At 39.7% G+C, this 6,812-nt stretch overlaps 1 pseudogene; it reads left to right on the top strand.

Moving 5' to 3' along the window:
- Nucleotides 1–5,072: 5,072 nt before the first annotated feature.
- Nucleotides 5,073–6,287, top strand: LOC127678285 (heterogeneous nuclear ribonucleoprotein A3-like; annotated as a pseudogene).
- The last annotated feature ends 525 nt before the right edge of the window (nt 6,288–6,812 follow it).

The raw sequence follows: 6,812 nt of genomic DNA, 5'->3' as shown, positions 1-6,812 counted from the left end.
AATATGGGGGAAAATTAGCCTTAGTCTAAAAAAAAAGCATTTGATTAAAGTAGTGGAAACCATAAGAGTAAATCTGGAGAATATAGTCCTGTTATTATTCCATTTAGAAATGAGAGAGTGACACTGAGAGAACTTATCTGCACTTAATGTGCTGTGCCTCCACTCAAGCTAAACCCCTAAGCCTCACATTTGATTAGAAACATCAGGCTACTGTAAGTTAGAAGAGCAAATGCATTCTTTGCTGGAAAATGGAAGGAGTGGCCCCTGTCCCAGATAGGTCAGCCAAGAGCTAGAGGGAGGAGAAGAGTGGAACAAGAATCAAAATTTATTAAACCATATTGTATGCATTTAAAAAGCATATTTTATGTTATTTCTTCCAGGTAGAAAGAAGAAAAATCTGTTAACAATTTACACTGTTTATTTTTGTCGCCCCAAGAAAGGGTGTCTGTTAATTTGGAGTAATAATGAGAACATCAAGTTTTTCATTATTTTGGAACTTTTTATGAATAAATATACTTTTAAACTTCTTCTTTACGTGTGTGTACAAGTTTCACTATCCAGCCATTGCAGATGTATAAAACTCCAAGTATCTGTGTTCCAAGACCCTGAGTCACTTTCCAGTCTGGCTTTCCCTTCTGGCTCTGTGGAGTGAGGACTGCTTAACCTTAAACTATGGTGAATGGACAGAGAAAGTGCTAAGCCCAGGTTCTCCTCAGAAGAGCATCTGTGGTTAGTAAATTGGGACAGCATTAGATTGCTTCTTACTTTCACAAGCTAAAAAGCAGCATTTCTTTTTTCTTATAGTACCCTTTTAGGCTGTCCAATAAATATTGCTTAAGAGGGGAAACTAGCCCAGAAATTTTTGAGACTGCTCTTTGGAGCCTGGTTTGGGTGGCTGATTCAGAACTTTTCAGCGTGTCTGGTTTCCCCAAGGTCACTGGCTTTGATTGGGCTCTGGTAGAGCTAGAGATATGCTGTCTCACGCAGATTAGGAACACAATTTTGGACCAAAAAGTTGATACGCAGTATTTCTTCTTCTTTTGTTCCAGGGCTTTCAGATGTGCCATGAAGCTGCTAGTGTATGCTCTCTCCCGTTTCTTTTTGTAGGCACTCAGGGCTATGAGTTTCCCTCTTAGCTCTGCTTTTATTGTGTCCCATAGATTTGGGTGTATTGTGTCTTCATTTTCATTAAATGATGAAAAGTCTTTGATTCCTTTCTTCATTTCTTCCTTGACCAAGGTATCATTGACTAGAGTATTGTTCACTTTCCATGTGTATGTGGGCTTTCTGTTGTTTTTGTTACTATTGAAAACCACTTTTACTCCATAGTGATCTGATAGGAGGCATGGGATTAGTTTGATCTTCTTATATTTGTTGAGATCTGTCTTGTGACCAATTATATGATCGATTTTGGAGAAAGTACCATGAGGTGCTGAGAAAAAGGTATATCCTGTTGCTTTAGGATGAAATGTTCTATATACATCGGTTAAATTTAATTGGTCCAAAGCTTCTAGTAGTTTCACTGTGTCCCTGTTTAGTTTCTGTTTTCCTGATCCGTCCATTGAGCAGAGTGCAGCGTCGAAGTCATCCACAATTATTGTGTTAGGTAAAATGTACGCTTTGAGATTTAGTAAAGTTTCTTTTATGAATGAGGGTGCCCTTGCATTTGGAGCATAGATATTCAGAATTGAGAGTTCTTCTTGGTGGATTTCTCCTTTGACCAGTAAGAAGTGTCCTTCTGTGTCTCTTTTGATGACTTTAATATCAATTTTATGTGATATTAGAGTGGCTACTCCAGCTTGTTTCCTGAGACCATTTGCTTGTAAAATTGTTTTCCAGCCTTTTACTCTAAGGTAGTTTTTGTCTTTGACACTGAGGTGTGTTTCCTGTATGCAGCAAAATGTAGGGTCCTGTTTACATATCCAGTCTGTTAGTCTATGTCTTTTTATTTGGGGAATTGTGTTTATTGATGTTAAGAGATATTAAGGAATAGTGATTATTACTTCCTGTCCTTTTTGATGTTATTTTTAAAATTTGATTGGTTATCTTCTTTTGTGTTTGATGAAAGGTTACTATCTTGCTTTTTCTAGGGTGTAGTTTCCCTCCTTGTATTGGTGTTTCCCCCCTATTATCCTTTGTAGGGCTGGGTTTGTGGAAAGATATTGTGTAAATTTGGTTTTGTCATGGAATATTTTGGTTTCTCCATCTATGATGATTGAGAGTTTTGTTGGGTATAGTAGTCTTGGCTGACATTTGTGTTCTCTTAGAGTCTGCATGAGATCTTCCCAGGATCTTCTAGCTTTCATGGTATCCGGTAAGAAGTCTGGTGTAATTCTGATAGGTCTTCCTTTATATGTTACTTCCCCTTTTTCTCTTACTGCCTTTAATATTCTTTCTTTGTTTAGTACATTTGGGGTTTTGATTATTATGTGAGGTATTTCTGTTCAGGTCCAGTTCATGGGCATCTCTCTCTTTAGGTTAGGGAAGTTTTCTTCCATAATTTTGTTGAAGATATTTGCTGGCCCTTTAAGTTGTAAATCTTTGCTCTCATTTATACCTATGATCCTTAGGTTTGGTCTTCTCATTGTGTCCTGGATTTCCTGGATGTTTTAGCTACAAACTTTTTGCATTTTGCTTTTTCTTTGACTGTTGAGTCCATGGTTTCTATGGTATCTTCAGCATCTGAGATCTTTCTTCTATCTTTTGTATTCTGTTGTTGATATTTGCATCTATGGCACCTGATTTCTTCCCAAAATTTCCTATTTCCAAAGTTGTCTCACTTCGTGATTTCTTAGTTGTTTCTACTTCTGTTTTTAGATCCTGGATGGTTTTGATCAGTTCCTTCACTTGCTTGTTTGTGTTTCCCTGTAATTCTTTAAGTGTTTTTGTGTTTCTTCTTTCATGACTTCTGCCTGTTGACCCACGTTCTCCTTTCTTTCTTTAAGCAATTTTTTTTTTTTTTTTTTTGTTTTTTTTATTCATTCACAGCCTCCTCCTGCGAGATTTTTTGTTTTTTTTTTTTTTTTTTTTTTTTTTTTTTTTTTTTTTTTGTTTTTTTGATTTTGGTTTTTTCGAGACAGGGTTTCTCTGTGTAGCCCTGGCTGTCCTGGAACTCACTCTGTAGACCAGGCTGGCCTCGAACTCAGAAATCCGCCTGCCTCTGCCTCCCAGAGTGCTGGGATTACAGGCGTGCGCCACCACTGCCCAGCTTCTTTAAGCAATTTTTGCATTTTCTCTTTATTGGCTTCTATCTTTTGACCCATATTCTCCTGAATTGCTTTAAATGTTTTTTTTGTGTTTCCCTTGTAAGGGCTTCTAATTTTTGATCTATTTTCTCCTGCATTTCTTTACGAGATTTATTTATGTCTTTCTTGTGTTCCTCTAACAGCATCATGACCAGTGATTTTAAATCCAAATTTTGTATTTCTGGTGTGTTGGGGTATCCAGGACTTGCTGTTGTTGGAGAATTGGGTTCAGATGCTGCCTTATTGCCTTGATTCCTGTTACTAACATTCCTTTTTCCATCTGGTATCTCTGGCGTTAATTGGTCCTGTTGTCACTGGCCGGTGCTTGAACCTCCTGTGAGCCTGTAAGGCTATTTCCACACCACTGGATGATTGCGTTTCTCCTGGCAACAAATGCTGATGAACTGCCCTCCTCTTAGGTGCTGATGGAGCCCTGTTGTGTTCTGCCTCTAGCAATGTTATATTTCAGTTGTCTCTGTGAACCTGGTGCTGTTTGTCTGCTCTGTCAGGGAGAGAAGATGGTGACAGGGATGCCCTCCAAGTGCCGGCCACCCCATAGGGCAAAGGACCCACACCTGACTGGCACACAGACAACCGCTTATCTGCCAAGGTCCTGGGTGCAGGCAGCAAACCAGCGGTCTGTGTCCCCAAAGATCTTAAACTCAGGATATCACAGTACCTGGGGTGGCTTGTCCTGTCCAACTGGGAATGAAGATGGTGACAGGAATCCCCTCCAAATGCCTACTACCCTGCAGGGCACTGGACCCATGCCTGGCTGCCACACAGATGAACTACCAATCTGCCCAGGTCCTGGGTGCAGGCAGCATCCCCGCAATCTGTATCCCCAGAGACCTTAAACTCGGTATATTTCAGTACCTGTGGCTGCTTGTCCTGTCTGACCTGGAGCTAAAATGGTCCAGTATTTCTTCTCAAAGCATGTCTTCTCAAAGGTAACACTCAGCTCAAGTTGACTAATCAGCAGGATTTCTAAGCAAAGTTGCTTCCAATCCACAGAGTACTGGTCCAGAACAAATCATTGTAGTTCTGGACAGAACCTCTCTTTCCTAGCACTGAAAGATGATGCCAAGGTTCAGAATTAGGCTGTCTAGTGGATATATACTTGGCTCTCTCAGCTGCACTAGCTGTCCCTGGCTCTGCACCTGGTCCACCAGTCTTACACCCCCCCCTTTTTTAAATTTTTTTTCACTGTTTTCTTGTGGAAACTTTTTTTCTCAATTCAGGTGATACAAATCCCACAGAAACAAAAACTGTCCATGGAAGCATTGGAACTTGTTTGTAACTAGGCTAGGTTAAATATGACCAAGTGTAAATAAAGTGCTTACAAGAGGGTTTTGATTCACCTGATTTCAGGCTGGGTGTATCAGGCTGGGTGCCATGATATTTTGAAGAGATATAGTAGCAATGCTAGTGTTAGATTAAGAGAAATCAGAGGATATGAGTAATAAAGGGGAGTTATATTTATATCTGTGACATTAAAAACATTTAAAGAAACAGTTACATATGATAATATTTTACAATATCAGCTACAAATGTACTAGTACAAAGATAGAATATGCCAAGATGTATAATTAAAAAAAAAACATTTTGAAGCCCTAGCCTCATTACTTAGTAGGTAATACCTTTTCAGGACGTCTTCTTTGAATTATATTTCTGTGTTTATGTTCCTTTTTGTTTTAGCATAAATTATTTAACATAAATAGCAGTTTCCATGAGGTAAACAAGATAAGCTTAAAGTAAGAAGTTAAAATTCTACTCTGAGGACCCCACATTGAACTCGAGTTGTAAGAGGGCAAGTCAGGTCTCAACATGGAGAGACATTATGCAAAGGAAGTAGAACAGCTGAGGAAGCTGCTTATTGGTGCTCTGAGCTTTAAAACCACAGATGATAGCTTCAGAGAACATTTTGAAAAATGGGGCACACTTGCAGACTATGCGGTAATGAGAGATCCCCAAACAAAACGTTTCTGAGCCTTTAGTTTTGTGACTTACTCTTGAAGAGGTAGATGCCACAATGTGTGTTCAGCCACACAAGGTTGATAGGCATGTGGTGGAACCAAAGAGAGCAACATCTAGACAGGGTTCTGTAAAGCCTGGTGCTCATGTAATGGTGAAGAAAATTTTTGTTGGTGGTATGAAAGAGGATACAAAAGAATATAATCCGAGAGACTACTTTGGAAAGTATGGCAAGATTGAAACCATAGAAGTTATGGAAGACAAGAAGAGTGGGAGAAAGAGAGGATTTGCTTTTGTAACTTTTTATGCTCATGACACAGTTGATAAAATTGTTGTTCAGAAACACCACACTATTAATAGGCATAATTGTGACATGAAAAAAGGCCCATTCTAAACAAGAGATTCAGTCTGCTAGATTACAGAGAATTCATAGATGTGGATCTGGCAACTTTATGGGGCATGGAGGAAACTTTGGAAGTGGTAGAGGAAACGTTGGTGGAAGGGGAGGCTATGGTGTTGGAGGTCGTGGCAGCAGAGGTAGTTATGGAGGTGATGATTGGAGATATAGCAGATTTGGAGGTGCTGGTGGCAACTATGGTGGTGGTCCTTGTTCCAGTAGTAGAGGAGGATATAGAGGTGGTGGACCAGGATATGGAAACCAAGGTGGCAGATACTGTGGAGGAGGAGGAGGATATAATGGTTACAATAAAGGAGGAAATTTTGGCGGAGATAACTATGGCTGTAGCAGGAACTATAATGTTTTTGGAAATTAGAGTGGACAGCAGTAATCAAAATATGGACCCATGAAGGGGAACCATTTGGTGGAAGAAGCTCAGGCAGCCCCATGGTGGTTGTGGGTCTGGAGGTGGAAGTGGTGGATATGATAGCAGTAAGTTTTAAAATAAAACAGAAACAGCTACAGTTCTTAGCAGGAGAGAGAGCGGGGAGTTGTCAGGAAAGCTGCAGGTTACTTTGAGACAGTTGTCCCAAATGTATTAGAGGAACTGTAAAAATCTGCCACAGAAGGAACGATGACCCATAGTCAGGAAAGTCATTGCTGCTTAAACAGGAAACCCTTCCTGTTCAGGACTGTCATAGTTACAGTTTGCAAAAAGAGGAGCTATTGATAAACACGATGTAGTGTCAATTAGATGTGCATTCCTGAGGTCTTTTATCTCTTGTAGCTTTTTCTTTTTCTTTTTCTTTTCATTACATCAGGTATATTGCCCTGTAAATTGTGGTAGCTGTGCCAGGAATAAAAAATTAAAGGTTTTTTATCTTTAAAATATACTACTCTGAGAAAACGAAGAGGGGAAAAAAAGGATTCAGGGTGTTTAGATCTCATAGTAACAAACACTGGCTGTGACTTGACTCTGATACATAGAGACAAGACTGAGCTTCCACACTGGGTGCCTTAACAGTCAGGTGAAAACCAAAGAAAAGTGTTGATTGTGTTTGATGTGTGAAAGCTTAATCACTATGAATAGAGTCTACTTCCTCCTGCCTCCTTATGTTGGGACCTTGATCCTCAAGTGGCAGTGCCGAGAAAGGGTAGAAGCACTGTAACATATCACTTAAGCCAAGCTCAACTTT

This window comes from Apodemus sylvaticus, chromosome 2 (genome assembly GCF_947179515.1).
Source record: "Apodemus sylvaticus chromosome 2, mApoSyl1.1, whole genome shotgun sequence".
In the NCBI taxonomy this organism is placed as follows: domain Eukaryota; kingdom Metazoa; phylum Chordata; class Mammalia; order Rodentia; family Muridae; genus Apodemus; species Apodemus sylvaticus.
The sequence above is the reverse complement of the archived record's forward strand: the minus strand, read 5'-3'. Positions and strand labels throughout refer to the sequence as shown.